This window comes from Pteronotus mesoamericanus, unplaced genomic scaffold (assembly GCF_021234165.1).
Source record: "Pteronotus mesoamericanus isolate MK-2021 breed Mesoamerican mustached bat unplaced genomic scaffold, CSHL_Meso_final contig_24, whole genome shotgun sequence".
Classification (NCBI taxonomy): Eukaryota; Metazoa; Chordata; class Mammalia; order Chiroptera; family Mormoopidae; genus Pteronotus; species Pteronotus mesoamericanus.
Window position 1 is genome coordinate 4,715,304 of NW_026555100.1, and position 24,291 is coordinate 4,739,594.

The window sequence follows — 24,291 nt, forward strand, 5'->3', positions numbered from 1 at the left end:
CGGGCTTGAGAAGGATTTTAGGTTTTGAAAATTAAAGGTAGAATGTAATACAGATCCTGCCTGGGTAGCTCAGTTGGTTAGAGTATCGTCTTAATATGCCAAGGTTATGTATCTGTGATCAGGGCACATATAAGAATCAATCAATGAATACATAAATAAGTGGAACAACAAATCAATGTTTCTCCCTTCTCCCTCCTTCTTTCTCTCTCCCAAATAAAAAAAATATAACATAGATACTACTCAACTTATGATGGGGTTATGTCCAGATAAACCCATCATTACTTGAAAATATTATAAACACTGAAAAAGCATTTTGTTTAGGATTTCTGCATTTGTATTCATCAGAGTTTTCTTTTCTTTTCTTTCTTGTACTACCCTTATCAGATTTTGGTAACAGAGTAATGTCACCTCATTAAATGTTAGGAAGTAACTTCTGGCCAAGATGGAGACATAAGTAGATATATTTTGCTTCCTCACACAACCGAAAGAAGGACAACAACCAATTAAAAACAACAACAACAAACCATAACTGCCAGAAAATCAAACTGTATGGATATCTGACAACCAAGGAATTAAACAAGAAACATTCATCCAGACTGGTAGGAAGGGCGGAGATGGGAAGCTGGGGAAGAGATGATGCGTGACAAGGTAGTGGCTGGCAGACTAGGCAGTCCCACATTCGCATACAGATAAACTGGGAGGAACACCTGGGGAGCGGGACAGACTGTGCAACCCAGGATTCTAGAGTGGGGAACTTAAGCCTCAAAACCTCTGGCTAAAAACCCGTGGGGGTTATGGCAGTAGAAGAAACACCCAGTCCCATAGGCAAGTCTGTTGGAGGGACCCACGGGGTCCCAGAACATACACAAACCCTCCCACCTGGGAATCGGCACCAGGATGGCCCAACTCACTTCTGGGTATCAGGAGAAATGACTGAAAGTCAGTGGAGAGCTGAACAAGTAGCACTGTTTCCTCTTGACCCCTTTCCCACATACAGCACCACAACCCAGCCAACTGGGTTGCCCAAACCTGGCCAATACCTAAGACTCCTCCCCTTACAATGTAACAGGAGTGCTGAGACAAAGAAATATGGCCTAAATAAAAGAGCAGATCAAAACTCTGGTAAAAAAACTAAGCGATGAAGAGATAGCCAACCTATCATTTGCACAATTCAAAACACTGATAATCACGATGCTCAGAGAAATGGTTGAATATGGAACAAAAATAGAGGAAAAGTGAAGGCTATGCAAAGCAAAATAAAGAAAAATATCTAGGGAACTAACAGTGAAGGGAAGGAAACTGGGACTCAAATCAAAGATTTGGAAGAGAAAGAAGGAATAAACATTCAACCAGAACAGAATGAAGAAACAAGAATTCAAAAAAATGAGGAGAGGCTTCGGAACCTCTGAGACAACTTTAAATATTCTAACATCTGAATCATAGGGGTGCCAGAAGGAGAAGAGGAGAGCAAGAAATTGAAAACTTATTTGAAAAAATAATGGAGAACTCTCCCAATCTGGCCACAGAAATAGATTTCCAGGAAGTCCAGACAGCTCAGAGTCCCAAAGAAGTTGGACCCAAGGAAGCACACACCAAGACACATCATAATTACATTACTCAAGATTAAAGATAAGGAGAGAATCTTAAAAGCAGCAAGAGAAAAGGAGACAGTTACCTACAAAGGAGTTCTGATTAGACTACCAGCTAACTTCTCAAAAGAAACTTTGCAGGCAAGAAGGGGCTGGCAAGAAGCATTCAAAGTCATGAAAGACAAGGACCTACATCCAAGATGACTCTATCCAGAAAAGCTATCATTTAGAATGGAAGGGCAGATAAGTGCTTCCCAGATAAAGTAAAGTTAAAGGAGTTCATCATCACTGAGCCCGTATTATATGAAATGTTAAAGGGATTTATTTCAGAAAAAGAAGATCAAAACTATGAACAGTAAAATTTATCACAACTATAAAAAATTGAACCTAAAAAAATGAAAACAAAAACAAACTAAGCAAACAACTAGAAAAGGAAGAGAGTCACAGAAATGGAGATCATGTAGAGGGTTATTAGCAGGGGGACGGTAGGGGATAGAATAGGGGAAAGGCACAGGGAATAAGAAACATAATTGGTAGGTACAAAATAGACAGGGGGAGGTTAAGAACAGTATAGGATATGACGCCAAAGAACTTACATGTATGACCCATGGACATGAATTAAGGTAGGGAATCCCGGAGAGAGGGGGGTGCAGGGTGGAGGGAGATAATAGGAGAAAAAAAAATGGGACAACTATAATAGCATAATCAATAAAGTAGACCCTCCACCCCTCCAAAAAAGGAAAAAAAAAGTTAGAAAGTACTACCTCTTCTTTAATTTTTTGGAAGAGTTTGAGAAGGAAAGGCATTAAATTTTTTTTGAATGTCTGGTAGAATTCACTAGTGAAGCTATGTGGTCCTGGACTTCTACTTCTGGGTATCCACTGTCAAAATTGAAAACACGTATTTGTAAAGGTATTTGTATCCCTATCTTCATTGCAGCATTGTTCATGGTGGCCAAAACATGAAAACAACCAAACGTCCTTCAGTAGATGATTGAATAAAGAAGATGTGATATACACACACAACGTAATACAACTTAGCCATAAGAAAAGATGAAATATTGCCATTTGCTACAACATGGATGGCCTTTGAGAATATTATGCTAAGCAAAGTAAAAAATAAAAGGTCAAGAAGTATATGATTAATGAACAAACAAGACAAATAAACAAACAGACACAGATGGCAGTATGGTGATTACTAGAGGGAAAAGGAGGTGGGGGAAGGCAGTAAAGAGTAAAGGGGGTCAAATATATGGTGAAAGAAGGAGATTTGACTTTGGGTGGTAAACACACAATGCAATATACAAATGATGTATCATAGAATTGTATACTTGAAACCTATATGAATTTAATAACCAATGTCATCCCAATAAACAATGAAAATTTCTTAAAAAAAGAAAATGCATTTAATAAATCTAAAATACTAAACATCATAGCTATAGCCTAGCATACCTTAATCGTGCTCAGAACACTTAACATTAACCTACAGTGGGGCAAAACCGTCTAACACAATGGTAACACTGTAGAGTATGGGTTGTTTACCCTCATGAGAGTGTGGCTGCCTCATGAGCTGTACTTGCTGCCACTGCCCAACAGCACAAGAGAGTGTAGTACAACATATCAACAGCTCAAGAGAGGATCAAAATTCAAAGTATATCGAATGCATATTGCTTTTGTACCACCATCAAGTCAAAAAAATCTAAGTCGAATCACCATAAGTTGGGGACCATCTGTATAGGATTTTCTTTTTTTAAGTCGCTTTCCCATGAATCTTGATGGGCTCATTTAATTTTAATGGTCTTTCTGTGAGATTTCTGAGGTTCAGGCTTTTGACTAAGCAAAGAACTGTTAGAAGTCAAAGATGCAGATAGCAGAGAGATGCTTGGAGAAGTTGGGAAGTGAAAGAGGTTGTTTTCTAGACATACTTGTTAGGAAATTATATAATTGGAGTGGCTTTCAAGGTTTCTTGACAGCAACTACAGTAAAATATTTACTTTACTTTGCAACTTGCCACACACACACGTGTGCATATATGCATTTATATAAATGTACATTCTTACATCTTTCATACTTATTTCATTCAAAATTGCTAATTTGGCCCTTAATGTGAAACCATGAATAGCATTTACAAAATAACATGGCCCTTTGGAACTCACACTTAAGAAATTTCCTTGAGGGTATTTTATAGTGACTAGAAATACTAAGTGCTGAATATATTAATCTATCTTTTCACTTAGGAAGCACCCAATATGTGCCAAGGACTACGTTAGGTACTAGTAATACAGAAAAGACCAAGGAGGATCTAACTGTGATTTGGTGATGTGGATAAAAAGGAATCTCCGAGACAATGATTTTTAAGTTGAGATTTTAAAATGAGTAAGAGTTAACTGGGTGAATAATACAAAATAATAGGGTAAATATAGGTTAAGGCAGTGGAAAGAGCATGTACAAAGAGCCTGAGAAGACAGGAAAAAGAGTTCAATAGTTTTTAAAACTGAAAATAAGCCAGTGTGGCTAAAGAACAGTTGGTGGAGACATACTGTATGAATTCTCAATTTTGTTATAAGTGAAGACACGAAATACAAATACCTACAACAAAACCAAAGAAACAATGGTATTTCTTACATGTAAAACCAAATCCAGAAACCAAATTTAATTTTCCCTTGACCTGGTTCACAAAGACAGTTTTAAAGTTATAGAGCATAAAATATAATGCAAGTGTACTTGACACAAAGAACTCTGATTTAATTTCTTGCCAAAGCAGGCATTTATTGAAAGCACATGTACTATACTAAAAAGGATCCTAAAATTTTATGTGCCACATTTGATAAGGGGTCTGATTTATATTCTGGCACATAGCTGGAAGCTTAAATTAGTGATGCAACAACATAATACGGACCTCATTTTCTCTCTTCTTTTATAGATATGTCATATTCACTTGGTCACTGGCAATTCCAATTAGGACAAACTGATGCGCCAATTTCAAACAGAGGTCAAAGGTCAGGAACAAGGAAAATAAGACTATCTCTAAAGAAAGTGAAAAAAAAAAGCTACAGGGAAAGTATATTTATAACTATTCCAATATACTCAGGTTCCTAAATCCATCCCCATATCAGAATCTTTCACTGCTTTTCTACATGTCCCAGTTACCCTAGTTCTGTACCTTCTCCTACAGACATATATTTTAAAAGTCTACATTTCTTTAAAAGTGCCATATAGCCCTTATTTATTAAAAAAGCACTTATTAAACATCTACTATATGCCAGGCAGTGGGCCATAAAGAAAAATATGAATGATGTCCTTATATTTCCCTCATAAGGATACTTTCCACAATTAATGCTGGTGTTTTCCAGCTTCACTTTCCTACTACACTATTTTGCTCACTATTTGTATCAAGAGAAGTGCTTGATACAAATAGTCATTTCAATAATAAATAATTTTTAGAGATGTTTACTAGACAGGAGATTGCGCAAATTCTCAAGAGCACCAAATATAAATAATTAAGCACAAAACACCTCACAACCAATTCTCACTTAAACCTAACTCTGTACCATACCATAAGGTAAGCTCTAGGGATCCATTATGAAAAAATTACAAGGTAAAGTTGGGAAGCAAGGCAACTGAGAAATAGTAAAACTATGTCACTAATCCTTATGAGACCTCTTAGAACATGTTTTGACCCCACCCCTCAAGGTGGACAAAATTCATTCTTATAAAGCCAGCTTTTCAAAGCTTATTAAATATCCAGATTTTTAGTTTTACATTAAGTATTTTTTGTACAAAGAAACAACTCTACATACCTGGATATCTCATATATATTAGCATTATAAAGTGGCAACTACTTCAATTGAACTAAAAGTGGAGTACTTTCAGCTTTCTACCTACTTTCTTAGATAAATCTTAAAAGGCCTCAGGTAAAAGACTAAGTCAACAAAAACATATTCCTAAATGAGAGCTTTCCTTTTTTTTTTTTTGTATTAAAGTAAAAACAAAAATAAACTTCACAGCCTTCTGGGGTTCAGATTTTGGACCTATGCAACGAAGGAACAGATTCAGATAGCCTCTTATGGAGACCCTTCTCGATCTAAACCCTATTTTATGACCAGTGACAAACCTTATTTTCTGAGTGTGACTGGGTCACTGGAGCATTATTATATCAACTGAACTAATCTGTGGGATTACCATTTGTAGAGGAAGTATTTTTTTTTGTGAATTAGCATTAAAAAAGAATTGTTTAAATTATTTCTAAATGATTATGATGACTTTTTTTTTTCAATTATAGTTTACATTCAGTATTATTCTGTGTCAGATTCAGGGGAACAGTATAAGTGCTCCGACAATCATATGCTTTACAGAGTGGTCCCCCCCATGTTTCAAGTACCTACCTTGGACCACACATAGGTCTTATGATATTATTGACTATATTTCTTATGATATAATTTACATGTCTGTTACTATTCTGTAACTACTAATTTGTACTATTTAAACCTTTCACGTTTTTCACCCAGTCCCCCAAACCCCCTTGATGGCCTTATTTTTTTTTATATGTCAACTTGGCTAGTTATCTAGAAATGTCTGTTAGATAAATCTTGTCCAGATCAAAAATGCATCTAATACACATAAACTACCAAACATCATTGCCTAGCCTAATGAACAAAATGAACTAACAAGCAAAATAGAAAGAGACTCATAGAGAGCATGCTGCAGGCTGTTGGTGGGCGTAGGGAAGGAGGCAAGGCGCTGGGTGGGGAGGGTGGAAGGATTGAGGAGGAGGAGGAGGAGGAGAAGGAGGAGGAAGAAGAAGGAGAAGGAGAAGGAGAAGGAGAAGGAGAAGGAGAAGGAGAAGGAGAAGAAAACTCATAAACATGGAAACTAGTGTGGTGATTTCCGGGGGAGAGGGATGGAGGGCGGGGGGGAGGTGGAGGAGAGTATAGGAAGGATAAATGGTGATGGACGGAGATGTGACTTGGGTTAGTAAACACAAAATACAGTGTATAGATGATATGTTGTAGAATTGTGTACCTGAAACCTGTATAATTTTGATAACCAGCATCATCCCAGTAAATTCAATAAAAAGGAAAAAATGTTATTAATATTAAAAAGATGTGATTATATATATATATATACGTATGTATATATACACGTGTGTGTGTGTGTATAAAATATTGCTTGGCCATAAAAAAGAATGAAATCCTGCCAATCTAGGACAGCATGGTTGGTCCTGGAAGATACGGTGCAGAATGAAGTCAGACAGAGAAAGACAAATACCACAGAATTTCACTTTTTTGTGGAATCTAAAGAACAAAATAAAGAACAAAAGAGAAACAGATTCATAGATATAGAGTATTTTGATGGTTGCTAGAGGGAAGGGGAGGGTAGGGGCTGGGTGAAAAAGGTGAAGGGATTAAGAATAAATTGGTAGTTACAAAACAGTCTCCAGGATATAAAGTACAGCATAGGGAATATAGTCAATAAGACTGTAATAACTATGTATGGTCCCACATGGGTACTAGATGTATCAGGGTGATGACTTGGTAAGTTATATAAATGTCTAATCACTGGATTGTACATGTGGAACTAATATAATATTGTATGTCAACTGTAATTGAAAGACAAAGGAATTATTTAAAAAACAGTCAGCTAGGAACTTATTTCTCTAATAAACAAAGAGAAAACCACAAGAACTAGTTAGTAGAAAAAAAATTAACCATCCAAAAGTGGGCGAAAAAATTAAGGAAGATAACAAAAAATAATAGAAGATAAAAATAAAATGGTTTGTAAACATATGAAAGGATAACTTCAACAGTAAACTTAGAAATGTAAATTAAAACAATAAAATGCCATTTTAAACTTATCATTTCGATAAAGCTTGGGAATACAATTTGGTAAAAACACCTGGGAGAGGAACTGGTAAAATTTATCAAACCTTAAAATATTTATTTCCTAAGAATAAGTAGCTCTACTTCTAGAAGTTGAGCCTATAGAAAAACTTACACGCAAGTACAAAGACATACAATGACTACAGCACTATTATGACAAAAAAAGAACAACCCAATGGAGCCTTCAATAGGAGAACGAACTACAATATATACATGCAATAACAAAACTATTATTAAAAAAATAAGGAAAATGAATCTGTACAAACAGGAAAAGAGGCTTAGGTATTCTGTTAGATAAAAAGCTAGAAAGTATAGTATGATTGTATTAAAATTAATATTTTAAAGAGTTTTTACAATAAAAATAGTCTAGAAGGACATACTCAAAACTAGTAACAGTGACCATCTCATTATAAGATGTAATAGGATAATGAAGGAGTTTCCTTTCTGCATCATCTAGTTTTGCAATGTCCAATTTTTAAACAATGACCAAGAAAAAAGAAATTAGCTTTAAGTACAAGATAACAGTAAGGCCTCTGATCACTTGTTCTACTTTGTAAGACTACACTATATAGGTTTTCAAATTGTAAAGGGGATGAAAAAGCAAACACAAATATTATAAGTCAATATATATGCCCATCAGAAGTAGCCAGTCAAATACATAAACCTGCTTGGTGTCTTAAATTTACTAATTTTTATTTGAAGACCTATGATTCACTTAGTACAAACTTAAGTCAAGAGTAGAAGCTAATGAGGAAATAAAGCACACGGTTCCTCCACTATCTATGGCATTGCTGTTTCAGTGCTATATTTAATATTTAAATATTTTAATTTGTAGCTCCAGTGACAGTAGATATAGTGCAGCTGGCAGCTCAAATTGAAATTTATTTTTCTTATTTTTTACATGTTAGTAGTTACAAAGTAGCATCATTCTCTACTATGTTATAGCTCTTGGACTGTTTCAAATAATATCTGATAATATCCACAGTAACTGGGATGTGCTCCTACTTTATTTCCTGAGGTCTCACAGACTACTACACACTCTAAAGAATGCAAGAAGAAGGTAGAAGTAGGGACAGGACAGCACCAGAGACAGAAATTTGAAGTCCTTTTCTACAGGTACACTGCTGTGTAACCTACACTTAAAACATACAAAGCATTAATGGTTCTAAAAGGGAACTAATAGTATGCCTCCAGCTGTGCCTGGCATTCTCCTCTCCTCAAATTCTAAAGCAGACTCCTATGTATTTTTAAGCTGATACATAAAAGGAGACAATAGGAGAAAAGCTAAGATGGGTTAAGAATCAGTCAATAAGACTAAGAAAATATTTCCATGAATGCTATATACGCCCCTCCTGCCAAATCTCCTGAGTGGTACTGATATTCCAACAGAAGATATTTGGTTAAATGTGCAATAGTAGAGTTCCTGCTGGTCAAAGCTAGTTAAGCTGTTTTTTTTTCAGCTCAGTGGCAAAGAATACATATAATACAGTACAAGTGAAGTTGGAAACTTGAAATATACTCCTGCCAATTGCTTCTTACTTTGAAAGTTTCTAAATCAATGATAAGCTATCTGCACTGAGAAGGGTATGGAATAGCCTCAAGTTGTATATGCAGTCCTTATGTATAAAATAAGTGTGGCTCATATGGCATATTGCTATTCTCTATTTTAGAACTAGCACAGGAACCATGTGATGTGTTCATTGCTATGGTAACTACATTTAAGTAGTGAATAGGAGAGCAAACAGGCATGTAAAACATGTATAAGTTGTCAATATGTAAGTAATTGCTGCCCTAGAGCTGCAATAACTTAAATTTCCTTGTTCCATGACTTTTTTTAAAAAATGAGGTTAATAAGACTTCAGTCCTTATAATACCTTCCCTATCCAAGAAAACAAACGAATAGTATCTTTCATCCCTAGGTTTCACTTGCTTCATAGAGCAGCGATTTTTAACCGGGATGCAGTGGCAAACTGGTACACTGCAAGAATTTTTAAAACATGCAATACCTGACTATTTAGTCAAGGGCACTGACCTCTCTTCTCTTAGATTTTCAAATAAAAAGATGACAACAGCCAACACAACAACAGCCATCAGGTGTAAATGAATCAAAATTGTACCTATTTTTTTGGTCAGACTGGCAAAAAATATAATATACAGGGTCTGGCACAAAAATACCCCTTTTTAATTACAAAATCATCAGCATGTAATTCTGTAACATAACAATATCATACTCAAGCATAACATATGACATGTTAGGTAAAATGTTCAAATTAAAACTATAAATTATTACACCCATATTATTACCCTACCAACCACACTCAAGCAGGCATTACTTCTGCCAGACACTGTATTTTTTTGGTGTGCTGCAGAATTTCAGTAATTAGCTTATGTGTGCCATGAGATGGAAAAAGTTGAAAAATCACTGTCATAGAGACTAATAATAATAAATATAATAATAGTAGTTATTTTTATTATGGATCTAGGCTTCTAAAGACATATGTGCAATTCCAATGTGATATAAGAATGACTGGAATCTCTGCTTTGGTAAACAGGTAAAATGCTACTTATGTTTTCAAGGGGTTTAAGTCTACTATATTTTTGGGTTGATTATAGGGGGAGAAATCTCTGATTTGACACCAGAGTTATTTCAATTTTCTAGATGCTTTCTGACCAGAGCAACCAAGAAACAAGATCCTCCCAAGGCTTTATTATTATTAATTACTTTGAGATCAGTCTGTTTGCCCCATATTTTAATTATATTAGTAATACTATACACTAAATTTTAAGCTTTCTATGTGATGCCACTTAAGAATAAAAATCCTGATTTCCAGTCAAGATGGAGGTGTAGGTGGACATGCTTTGCCTTCTTGCATAACCATAAGAAGGATCACAACTAACCTCAAAACAAAAAACACCCAGAACTGCCAGATAATCAAACTGTATGGAAGTTTGACAACCAAGGATTTAAAGAAACCAAATTCATCCAGACAGGTAGGAGAGGAAGAGATGGGGAGCCGGGGCAGAGAGGATGCGGTGTTGTAGTGGCAGCAGTGGCCGGCGGAACAAGCGTTCCAACATTCACATGTGGTGGATAAAAATTGGGAGGGATAACTTGGGAGTGAGCAATCCCAGCACCAGGACAGATTGTGCTGGCCAGGGTTCCAGCACTGGGAAATAAAGCCTCATAACTTCTGGCTGCAAAAACTAATGGGGGTTGGGGTGGTGGGTGAAATTGTGCTTTCTCAGTAGAGTCTGTTTAAAGGGCCCACATGGTCCTAGAATGTATGCACATCCACCCACTCTGGGAACAACCATCAGGGCAACAGCTCAAAGGACAACAGTCACATAAGGGAAGTGGGTAAAGTGACTGGAAATGGGGCAAGTACTGAGCAAGCCTCCAGCAGCCAGGAAGCAGCACTGACCCTTTTCTGACTCCTGTCCCACATACAAAGCCACAAAGTGCTGAAGCAGGTGACCCTGCCTTGGTGAACATTTAAGGTTCTTGCCCCATATAACTCAAACAGGTGTGCTAAGACAGGGAGTCAAAATAGCTCTACCTAATATACAGAAACAAACACAGGGAGGCTGCAAAATTGAGGAGACAAAGAAATATGGCCCAAATGAAAGAACAGGAAAAAACCCCACAAAAAGAATTAAATGATACAGAGATAGCCAACCTATCAGATGCAGAGTTCAAAACACTGGGTATAAGGACGCTCAGAGAACTCACTGAGTATGGCAAAAGCATAAGGGAAGAAATGAAGGCTACACTACGTGAAATAAAGAAAAATCCACAGGGAACCAACAGCGAAGGGAAAGAAGGAGGGTTCAAATCAGTGATTTGGAACAAATGGAAGAAATAAACATTCAACCGGAACAGAAAGAAGAAAAAAAATTCAAACAAAAACAAAACGAGCAGAGTATAAGACAGCTCTGGAATATCTCCAGAAGGCCCCACATCTGAATCATAGGGATGCCAGAAGAAGAGGAAGGGCAAGAAATTGAAAATCTATTTGAAAAAATGAAAGAAAACTTCCCTAATTTGGTGAAGGAAATAGACATACAAGTCCAGGAAGCACAGAGAGTCTCAAACAAGTGGGAACCAAAGAGGACCATACCAACACACATCATAATTAAAATGCCAAAGGTTTAAGATAAAGAGAGAACATTAAAAGCAGCAAGAGAAAAGCAGAGAGATACCTACAAAGGAGTTCCCATAAGACTCTCACCTGATTCTCAAAGGAAACTTTGCAGGCAAAAAGTACTCAAAGTGATTAAAAGCAAGGACCTACAACCTCGATTACTCTATCCAGCAAAGCTTTCATTTAGAATGGAAGGGCAGGTAAAAGTGCTTCCCAGATGAGATAAAGCTAAAGGAGTTAGTCATCACCAAGCCATTATTACATGAAATGTTAAAGGGACTTATTTCAGAAAAAGAAGAATATTAAAACTATGAACATTAAAATGACTACACACTCAAAACTGTCAATGACTGACTCTAAAAAAACAAAAATAAACTAAGCAAACAACCAGAACAGGAACAGAATCATAGAAATGGAGATCACTTGGAGAGTTATCAGCTGGAATGGGGAAGGAGGAGAATGAAGGAAAAGGTACAGGGATTAAGAAGCATAATGGGTAGGTACAAAATACACAGGGGAGTGTTAAGAATAGTATACAAAATGGAGAAGATAAAGAACTTATATGCACGACCCACGAACATTAACTAAGGGTGGTGATTGCTGGAGGGAAGCAGGGTACCAGGAGGAGGGGAGCAAAGGGGAAAAACTGGGACAACTGTAATAGCATAATCAATAAAATATACTTAAAAAAAGAATAGAAATCCTAGCAAATTTCTTTGACAATTCTCTCCTCATCTAACCCCTTTTGATCCAGGATTCTAACTTACGAGACAGTTAGTGGGATCTGACATAAATGACTTAAAAAGAATTGAGTTGAATGAGTTAAAATTATAAAAGGAAAGCCCTAAAATAATTTTTATAAGTTAAAATCTATACGAAATTTCATATTATCTTAAGCCCCTGGTCTCATTAATAAAATGGCTTCCCACAATGACTATAACATTATGTTTACATATAAAATAGCTTTTCATGAAGATGGCGCCGAAAGCTAAGAAGGAAGCCCCTGCCCATCCCAAAGCTGAAGCCAAGGCAAAGGCTTTGAAAGCAAAGAAAGCAGTGCTAAAAGGCGTCCACAGCCACAAAAGAAAGAAGATCCGCACGTCTCCCACCTTCCGGAGGCCTAAGACACTGTGGCTCTGAAGGCAGCCTAAATATCCTCGGAAGAGCGCTCCCAGGAGAAACAAGCTTGACCACTATGCCATAATCAAGTTCCTCCTGACTACGGAGTCAGCCATGAAGAAGGTAGAAGACAGTAATACACTTGTGTTCATTGTGGATGTCAAGGCTAACAAGTACCAGATCAAGCAGGCTGTGAAGAAGCTGTATGACATTGATGTAGCCAGGATCAACACCTTGATCACGCCTGATGGGGAGAAGAACACGTATGTTCGACTGGCTCCAGACTATGATGTTTTGGATGTTGCCAACAAAAATGGGATCATCTAAACTGAGTCCAGCTGGCTAATTCTAAATATAAAAATTTTATACTAAAAAAAATAAAATAAAATAAAATAAGCTACATCTGCAAGTATCTAAAATTATGTTTTTATATAATAAATACTTTGGGGCTCTTTTACAATGAACCATATTCTGTGGGAGACAAAACACTGCTTCATATCTATCTATGTATATCTATATATCTATATACCTATATATAGATATCTCAAAATGGTCCACTAAAATAAAATCAGTTATTATTTATAGTGAATGACAACGTTCTAAGTTTTATCATGTCTTTTAAAATATATTTTGTTGATTGTTATTACACTTGTCCCAATTTTTCCCCCTTTGCTCCCCTCCAAACGGCACCTACCATTCTCTCCACCAGTCCCCTCATTAGTTCGTGTCCATGGGTCATGCATACAAGTTCTTTGGCTATTTCATTACTTACACTGTTCTTAACATCCCCCTGCCTGTTCTGTACCTACCAATTTGTATTTCTTAATCACTGCACCTTTTCACGTTTTTCCTCTTTCCCTTTGCAACTAGTAATCATCCAAATGATTTTCATATCTACGATTCTGTTTCTGTTCTGCTTATTTGTTTAGTCTGTTTTCTTAGATTCAATTGTTGATAGTTGTGAATTTATTGCTGTTTTAATGTTCATAGTTTTAATATTCTTCTTTTTCTGAAATAAGTCCCTTTAACATTTCATGTAATAATGGCTTGGTGATGACTAACTCCTTTAGCTTTATCTCATCTGGGAAGCACTTTTACCTGCCCTTCCATTCTAAATGAAAGCTTTGCTGGATAGAGTAATCGAGGTTGTAGGTCCTTGCTTTTAATCACTTTGAGTACTTTTTGCCTGCAAAGTTTCCTTTGAGAATCAGGTGAGAGTCTTATGGGAACTCCTTTGTAGGTATCTCTCTGCTTTTCTCTTGCTGCTTTTAATGTTCTCTCTTTATCTTAAACCTTTGGCATTTTAATTATGATGTGTGTTGGTATGGTCCTCTTTGGTTCCCACTTGTTTGAGACTCTCTGTGCTTCCTGGACTTGTATGTCTATTTCCTTCACCAAATTAGGGAAGTTTTCTTTCATTTTTTCAAATAGATTTTCAATTTCTTGCTCTTCCTCTTCTTCTGGCATCCCTATGATTCAGATGTTGGGCCTTCTGGAGATATTCCAGAGCTGTCTTATACTCTGCTCGTTTTGTTTTTGTTTGAATTTTTTTTCTTCTTTCTGTTCCGGTTGAATGTTTATTTCTTCCATTTGTTCCAAATCACTGATTTGAACCCTCCTTCTTTCCCTTCGCTGTTGGTTCCCTGTGGATTTTTCTTTATTTCACGTAGTGTAGCCTTCATTTCTTCCCTTATGCTTTTGCCATACTCAGTGAGTTCTCTGAGCGTCCTTATACCCAGTGTTTTGAACTCTGCATCTGATAGGTTGGCTATCTCTGTATCATTTAATTCTTTTTGTGGGGTTTTTTCCTGTTCTTTCATTTGGGCCATATTTCTTTGTCTCCTCAATTTTGCAGCCTCCCTGTGTTTGTTTCTGTGTATTAGGTAGAACTGCTTTGACTCTCTGTGGTAGTAGTGCAGTGTAAGTTGGACAGGGAGGAACCTTATATAATCGCAATGGTAGGGCAACCGCTGAGAATCAGATTGATGGAATCTCCGATATGGTGCTGCAGCTCTGTGGCTCTGTGTGGGCAAGGGCTTGAAAAAGGAACAATGGCTGCTGCCTGGCCTCTGCAGTTTTGCCTGGGAGGAAGCTGTTCCCTGGCACTCGCTCTGATGCCAGACCCTTTAGTTTCTCTTTGTATGCCACTGGTGTCATTCATCTGCTGCCGTCATGCTGAAGCCCAGAGACAGTGAGTCTGAGTTAGTCCTAAGTCCACTATGGGCCCTTTAAATGGAGATGCCTGAGAATCCTGAAGTTTCTTTTGCTGCCACAACCCCTACTGGTCTTTACAGCCAGAAGTTATGGGAACTTATCTTGCTGACACTGGAACACTGGGCTGTGTGAGATCCCTCACATCTGAGATATCCCTCCAGATTTTTATCTACCACATGTGGGTGTGGGACCAGCCCGTTCCACGTCTCTGCACCTCCGTTCCTCCTACCCATCTGAATGAATATGACTTCTTTAATTCCTTGGTTGTTGGGCTTCCACACAGCTTAATTTTCTCATGGTTCTGGGTGAGAGTTTTTTTGTAATTTAGTTGTAATTTTTGCTGTGGTTGTGCAAGGAGGCGAGCTGTATTTACCCATGCCTCCCTCTTGAGCCAGTTTTCTCATAACATGTCACTTGCTACTAACTTTGACATGGAAAACTAATTTATTATAATAACTAACTTAGGACATATAGTATCATCTTACTGGAACTTGGAGAAAAAATTACATGTTAAGTAAAGGAGGTTATATTTACAATCAATATACTTTATACATGCAAATATTCATATAGAAATTAAGCTGGAGAATAAATTTGTGTACAAAAGACTAATTCATACTTTGTGTGTTGTTTCAGCAATTGGAATATTTCCTTCACACTCATTGGTACAGTGGCACCATACGGAGTATACTAATCTTCAGATACCAAGAGTATTTCCAAAATACGTTTCTAGTATTTGGAAACTAGTGGCTAAAACTTCTTACACTACAACTGTCATTGTAATTCTGTAATTCTTACCTTACTATAAGAATACAAATCATACAGGGGTTGGTAAAAGTAGGTTTACAGATGTATGTGAGAACCAGAGCTTATTCTTATATTCTTATTTTTTTAATTATTGTACTATTTATTTGCATTATTTGTCTTCTGATTATTTTGTATTCTTACTTATGATTTATCTTTCAGGTAATGATGGCTGGTAATTTAACCTACTCTTCCCTACTCCTGTAGTTTACTATACTTGTAGAAATAGAAGGGATTTCAATGGTATCTATATTTCCAAGTCATAATTTCAACTGTGTTAAGTGTGCTCTATATGTGAAACCACTGACGACTTTCCCGATTTAACTACTGCTATGGGTGGGGATAAAAGGATGAGGAAGACGGCAAAGAAAAAGAGCCAAAAAAATTTCAACATTATTATATAGAATAATATAATTAATAAACTTCAGCTATATACAACAATATTAAATGAAAAGGGCAAAACTCAGGATGACTACATACCATGTTATTCCATACCTATACAGCTAAAGGAGAGTCAAACAGTATAATGTATAAATATAGATGTACATACATACATATGCAAGAAATATACAGGCACACTCATATATACATCTATGCACACACATACATACATACAAAGAAGTGAAAATACAAAAGTCAGAACAGGTATTAGCTCTGCAGGGGATTGGCAAAAGCTTTAAATACTCAAATGAAGAGGGAAGCAGAGGCAACCACTTTGTAACAAATATAAGCTACATTTATTCTTTGAAATATATTAAGTATTTAATAATCACAGAAAAAAATTAAAAGGACAAGAGAAAAGAAAGAGAGAATACACTGATGTACCATTACCTTTCCATGGGCTGAACAACACAGTCCTATTTTACTACAAGCAAGAGTAAGAGAACAGAGTACAAGAGGCTACAAAGGGAAATCACCTTTGTCTTAATCACCCATTATTCAATATAAAAGCACACACAATAAGGCACAAGAGTCACCCATTTTCATAGAGGATGTTTAGTCAATTTGTTTAATTTTTTCACAATTTGTATGTCATATATAAACGTATATAAAAGAGCATTAAGTTAAACTCCATTTTCTCACTTTTTCTAAAAACAGAGAAGCAGAATTTATTTTTCTTTTAAAAATGTCTGTACATAATTTATATCTGTTATAGTATAGAAAAAATTACGTATTAACCACATTTCCTTCCACTAATCCTCCCTTCTGAACTTCTCATAATTTTTAAGCCCACTTTTTATCTTGCCTTTTCATTTGCCTGACAATGTCACTTGGCAAAAAATATTTCTTAATTTTAACAAGTCCAATTTATTTTTTTCTTTATTGTTAGCATTTTGTGTCCTTGATGCAAAATTTTTGCCTAATTAAGACCATGATGATACTGTCTTATGAGTTCTTTTAGAAGCTTTACTGTTGCACATGTTGTATTTATTTACAGCTCTTATCGAACTGATTTTTTGTGTATGGCGTAAGGTAGGGATCAAGGTTAATTTTTTTCCATATGAGGATCCACCTAACCCCAGCACTATTCCCTTCTATTTGCCAGTGGCACCTTTGTTTTAAGTTAGGGGATTGTACATGGGTCGATTTCTGAACTTTATCCTTTGTCTATTAACTTATCCTCAAGTCAATCCCAGAGTCTTAATTACTCTTGTTATGTAAAATTGTTGTAAAACATTACAAAGTTTACTTAAAAAGTAATTCAATTACATTACAGTATATGAATATGGCACATTATAAAGTACACTTCAAATGGGCATTAATAAGCAAAATGATGTAAATTTAAAATACTCATATTGGTAGGCTTGTATTATTTAACTACTAAGAAAATAAAAAGTCTTTAAACATTGATTGCTAAACTATCCTGACTCTCTACTGCCTATTACACCAAGACAACCCACATTTACTCTGCCGCTATTCCAGTCTAATAAAGACAATGTGGTTACCAAAGCACACATCTAGTAATGTTATCACCACTGTTTAAAAACCTCAATAAGGAATCATGCTACCTAATATCAAACTATACTATAAGGCCATAGTAATCAAAACAGCATGGTACTCCATAAAAACAGGCACATAGATCAACAGAATAGAACAGAGGGCCCAGAATGAAACCTATATCTTTACAGTAAACTAATACTTGACAGAGAAAACAAACACATATAATGTGCTAAAGATAGTCCATTCAATAAATGGCATTGGGAACATTGGACAGGTAGGTGCAGAAAAATGAAACTATACCACCTTGTCACACCACACAGAAGAATAAATGCAAAGTGGATCAAAGATTTAAATGTTAAACCCAAAGCCATAAAAATTGTAGAAGAAAACATAGGCAGCAAAATCCTGGACACTGTAGCAATGTTTTATTGGATATACCTCCCCAGGCAAGGGTTGCAAAAGAAAAAATAAACAAATGGTACTACATCAAATTTGCACAGCAAGGGAAATCATCAACAAAATAAAAAGACAACCCAAAGAATGGGAGAACATATTCACTGATACACCTGATAAGGGGTTAATATTCAAACTCCTAAAAAAGTTACAGAACTCTCCACCAAAAAACCAAACGACCCAATTAAGAAATGGGCAAAGGACCTGAATAGACAGTTCTCCAAAGAGGACATACAGATGGCAAACAGACACATAAAAAGATGCTCAACGTCACTAATCATCAGAGAAATGCTAATTAAAACCACAATGAGATGTCATCTCACACCAGTAAGAATGGTTATCATCAATAAACAACAAGTGTTGGTGCAGATGTGGAGAAAGGGGAACACTTTTGCACTGTTGGTGGGAATGCAGATTGGTGCAGCCACTGTGGATAGCAGCATGGAGATACCTCAAAAAATTAAGAAAAGATCTGCCTCTTAAGTGCGATCCTATTTCTGGGAATATATCTAAAGGAACCCAAAGCACTAATTTGAAAGAACATAAGCACCCCTATGTTCCCTGCAGCATTATTTACAATCGCCAAGATATGGAAGCAGCCCAAGTGTCCATCAGTAGATGAGTGGATAAAACAACTATGGGACACAATGGAACACTGTTTGCCTGTAAAAAAGAAAAAAGATTTACCCTTTGCAACAGTATGATGGACCTGGAGAAAATTATGCTAAATGAAATAAGGCAGTCAGAGAAAGACAAATGCCATATAAGTTCTCTCAGATATGGAATCTAATGAAGAAACTGAACTAAAAAGGAAAATGGGGAGAGACTCACAAAGAGTGAGATGACAGCTAGTGGGCGGGGAGGGCAGAGGTGAGGGGGTGGAGTGATTGAGCAAAAAGGAAAAAGGACTCATGGACATGGATAACAGTGTGGTTGTTGCTGGGGAAAGGAGGGTATAAGGGAACTAAATGGTAATGGAAAAAAACACAATAAAGATTAACAACAAAAAAATCCCCCTCCAATATCTTTCCACTGCTGCAAGGAGGCAAGACCAGGGTGAAGAGCAATTATGAAGCTATTGCAATAATCCAGATACGTGGTAATGGCATCATGAACTAGAAGGAAGGCAGTGAGGTAGTAAGTAGTAAATTTTCACTGTATATATATATATATATATATATCTCAAAGGCAGATTCAAAAGTGATTCTTTGACTGAAGTTAATATGTGACAATGGTTATCAAAACTCCCCGACTGCAAATCACTGGACATTTATCCTTGACCTAAAATCACCACTCAAGATCTATAAACTAAGGATAACAACTACACATCACAAACTTCTTCAAGATGCTCAAAGAATCCAGAAATAGCCTTTTAAATGTACGTGGCATATCTACAGCTATCAAAACGCCATTACAATTTTAATGAGTCAGCATATAAATTACTTATGCCTATTATATCTATGAAACTACAGCAGAGAAAAGTAAATTTAAACACCATTCTACCTACCTTAATCCCTCCTTTCTCAAAGAATATATAATCTCTTATATAAACTAAGTCACCCACATAAAAAACCAATACAGTGAAGATCAAGAGTGATAGTCCAAAGAGTGTTCATGAGGAAAATGGATACACGAATGAAGACTTCATAGAAGAAACTAATCTATCCCCTAAGACACAATATAACCCCATCCTCAATGTCTGCTTTTAAAGATTATTTTATATGATTTCAGAACAAAGTACTTTCCCCTCATAATATTTACCTGTTTGTAATAAATTAATGAGTTCTTAATTAAATAATGTCTGTTAGTCCTCTGGATTCTAAAATCCATGCGGGTAGGAATCATATCTGTTCTTTTAGACCAAAATATTCCCAACATTTGATACACAGTAGACACTGAATGATTATGAAATAAATGTATAAAGGAAGGCAAAAAGTCCAAATCTGCCAGGTTTTCCACGCTCACGGAAATTTGATATTTATCTATTTAGTTATAACAGGTAACGTTATTCCAAAAGGCCTGGTTTAATTCAGAGTGTAAATTTGTTTATTTTTTCTGAAAATAATTATTGAATGTTTACAGTACATAGGCATTGTTTCAGGGTTCAGGGAGACAGCAGCAAATAAGACACAAAGTTTTTATCCTTAACAACATACTTCACACAAATTATACCCATTCTTGCTTCACTGGCATTCTCAAGCCATTCCTTCTATGTAAAACATCTTTACTCCCTTTCATCATCTCTACCATGAATTTGCCCTGAACACTCAATCCTCTCTCTGGTAGCACTGCCAGATAAAACACAAGATGCCTAGTTAAGCTTGAATTTCAGACATGCAATGAAGAATTTTTTAGTGTGTGTCCCAAATACTACATGTCCCATTCAAAATTCATATTTAAATGAATATCCTGTATTTCTATTTGCTAACTCTTAACTTCATTATCTGGTTATTTTCCCCTTTTCCACATTTTCATTCTAATTGTATTCAGAATTATAGAGATTAACATTTAATTACTGTCTTCAGTAGGATTTTTGTTTTGTTGTTCCATGTTGCAAGCACTTAACAAATACTGGATATATGGATTCAGAAATTAAAATTAAAATGAAGATTTATTTACAAGTGTTTTTTCCCAAATGTAATTGTTATACTGGAAAAATGAGAAAGAGTAAAAATGTTCAACAATAGAAGACTAATGAAAATAAATGATCTTACATAGCCACCCAAAATGATAATTGAAAAACCAATTAATGACACTGGAAAATTCTGAAAATATAATAGTAAGCGGGAAAAAAGATATAAAATTATAATAATGGAAATAATTTCAATTTGTTAAAACTTTACATATATAAAAGAGTCAGCTATACTTTTTAAAATGCTACTGTCATGAAAGAGAAAGGTCAAGTAACTATTGGACATTAAAGGAAACCAGAGCTATACAAGTAAAGGCAATGTATGATCCTGGATTGGATCTTGAAGTAGGAAAACAAAATTGCTAGAAAGAACATTCTTGAGAGAACTAGAAAAATTTGATATGTACTATGATATGTACATTTGATATGGAAGGAAGAAGAGAGGGAGATATCTCAAGGCATAGGGGAGAGACTTAATTGTACTGTTGTTGCAACTCTTCTATATGTTGAAAATCATTACAAAATAAGAGTTAAAAACATGCATAGAAAAAACACTGCCAGAAAATAAAATATTTTTGGAGTAGTTAATGTTGGATGATATAATGAATGTTGATATTAATTTTTTCTTCACATGTTTATTTTTCATTCTCTACAATGAGTGTTCATCACCATATTTTGCTGTGTATAATGCGCACCCACATTTTTGTGCGCACTATACACAGGATGATTATACCTATTATTTTACCCATTCTATGTAATCACTATACCCACATATAATGCACATTCTTAGTTTCCCCTCAAAAATTTGGGCAAAAATGCACGCATTATACACAGCAAGATACAGTATTATTATAGCTGGAAAAATATTTTTTAAATCGCTTAAAGGTACTTCGAAGTACATAATCTACAACTCATTAATCTGTCAAATTATCTATTTCAATGTCCCATATTTATAGAGCTCTTATAAACCTCCAAGATACAAAATTATTTTAAATATTTTTTTAAATGATCATTATTAGAATTAGAACAGCAATTTTCAAATGATGTGCTGCAAGAATTTTTAAAACATGCATCATAGCCAAGATCTGGAAACAGCCCAAGTGTGCAACAGTAAATAAGTGAGTAAAAGGATGTGGTACATTTACAAAATGGAATACTATGTGGCTGTAAAAAGAAGGAACTCTCACCCTTTTGCAACAGCATGGATGTACATAGAGAGTATTATGCTTAGTGAAATAAGCCAGTAAGAGAAAGACAAATACCATTTGATTTCACTCATATGCAAAGTCTACTGAACAAAATAAACTAACAAACAAAATAAAACCAGAGGCATGGATATATGGAACAGACTGACTGATTTCGGAGGGGTGGGGGAACTGGAAGAGATTAGCCAGAGAACATACATGCATAGCCCATGGATATAAACAACAATGTGGAGAAGGCTGGGTGGGGGTGGGGGGGGATGGTGCTGAGTGGAGGGAGGCAATGCACGGGAAAATGCGGGACATTAGTAGTAGTGTCAACAATTTTTTAAAAAATGTAATAACTGACTATTTAGTCATGGGCACTGGCCTCTTTTTCTTTAAATTGTCAAATAAAAAAATGACAATAGCCAACACAATAAACATCTGATATGAATGTCCTGTCCAGAACAATACATACAAAGGTCATATATAGAGCTGCATCTTATTGGCCACATAGCATAAGAAGGTTGCATCTAATTGGTTAATTCTTGGAACCAGAAATCCTTATATACAAGTATAGGCTCCTGATTTTTTAAAGTCACTTTGGAGGAAGAAGGGTATGCAATTACTATTATTTTTTTGTAAACCAATCAAAATTATACTTATTTCTTATCTGATTGGCAAAAAACATGTTTTTTGGTGTGCCACAGAATTTTAGTAATTAGTTTTTGTGTGCCATGAGATAAAAACAGTTGAAAATTAATGAATTAGATTAAATATAATTTAATTACTTTCCTAAGAATTAGAGGTACCAAAAGCTAAGTAATCGAATTAACTTGTCCATCTACCCTTCTACCTTACTATTCAAGACATTTTATTACAAGTAATTTTTAAAGGCTTTAACTTGAAATTGACTTAGGTATGAGCAACCTTTCCAGAAATACTCCCTGTATTCATGTTACCTATTACACACAAAGATATAGGAAATCTGATAACTAAATCACTGACATCTTGGGGGTATTTTTCTGATTGTTAAAAGGTAAAAAATAAAAATCCTGAGCTCAGTTAATAAAAAACTAAGTGAGAGTATCTGAAGAAACAGAGATCAAATATTTCTAGAAAAGGCCTACCTCTTCCCATGCACTTGCCACACAGTAATTAACACATTATATAAACATATATGCATGACTCATGGACATGAACAAAGGTGTGGGGATTGCCTGAGGGAGTGGGGGAGGGGGAATTGGGACAACTGTAATGCCATAAACAATAAAATTTTTAAAAATCACATTTTTAAAAGCAATCCCATTTCATATTTCTTCCACTTCCATTTGTTATTTGAAAAATAGCACTAAGTATCCTTTGTTTTTGATAATATTGCTTGGTATACTTCTATCTTTTTCATCCATCTTGTAGCTGTCTAAATATCCTCAACTATAAGAAAAAGTTCTGCTATTTTATTTTGTAGTATTCCTTGTGGTATATTTCAGAGTTTCATATAACAAAAAATATAAAGTCTGACTTCACCATAACAAATGTGAAGTTTAATTATAATGGAGTAAACAAAATTTTGAATTCAGAATATCCTTCTTGGAAGAGGTATGAACTGAAGAGGTCATTTTTGAATTAATACCATGCTGAGAGAGAGAAAATGTATATTTTGTCATTTTGTAAGAAATTAATTTTCTACAAATTATCAAAGTTGGATTGATGCTATAATAAAAGAATTCTATTTATCAACTTAAAAATTATATCTTAATTTGAATAAGTTATTGTTAATCTCTACTCAATTAACAAATGTCTTCATGTTTAATAGTTTTATTCAGGTCAATTACTGAAAACATACATTACTTCTCAAAATAAATTATTCATTATAGCTCAAAAGGAATAGTATTTCAATAATAAATCAACAGTAATGGAAACACCACATATATTTGGTCTTGAAATTAACACAAATTCTATAAGCAGCCAGATTTCTGAATGAACATTAGAATACCCTTGCAAAGATAAGGAATTAAAAATAAGGAGACAAATTAGCTCTTATATATAGAAAAAGTTGGGACTTACAGCCAAGATGGAGGCATAGGTAGATACACCTTGCCTCCTCACACAACTAAAAGATGGACAACAACAAATTTAAAAACAAAAAAACAACCAGAAATGCCAGAAAATCAAATTGCATGGAAGTCTGACAACCAAGGAGTTAAAGAAGAAACATTCATCCAGACTGGCAGGAGGGGCGGAGATGGGCTGCTGGGGCAGAGAGGAGATGCAGCAAGGTGGTGGCTGGCAGACTAGGAGGTCGAGGTGGCAGCTGGTGGTCCCACATTTGTGAATG

General features: G+C 35.5%; 1 protein-coding gene and 1 pseudogene across 3 annotated transcripts in view; one reads left to right on the plus strand and one right to left on the minus strand.

Moving 5' to 3' along the window:
- Positions 1-24,291, minus strand: part of ADK (adenosine kinase) — a 581,730-nt gene that overhangs the window by 137,044 nt on the left and 420,395 nt on the right. The gene's annotated exons all lie outside the window — the stretch shown is intronic.
- LOC129069861 (60S ribosomal protein L23a-like) lies at positions 12,568-13,072 on the plus strand (annotated as a pseudogene).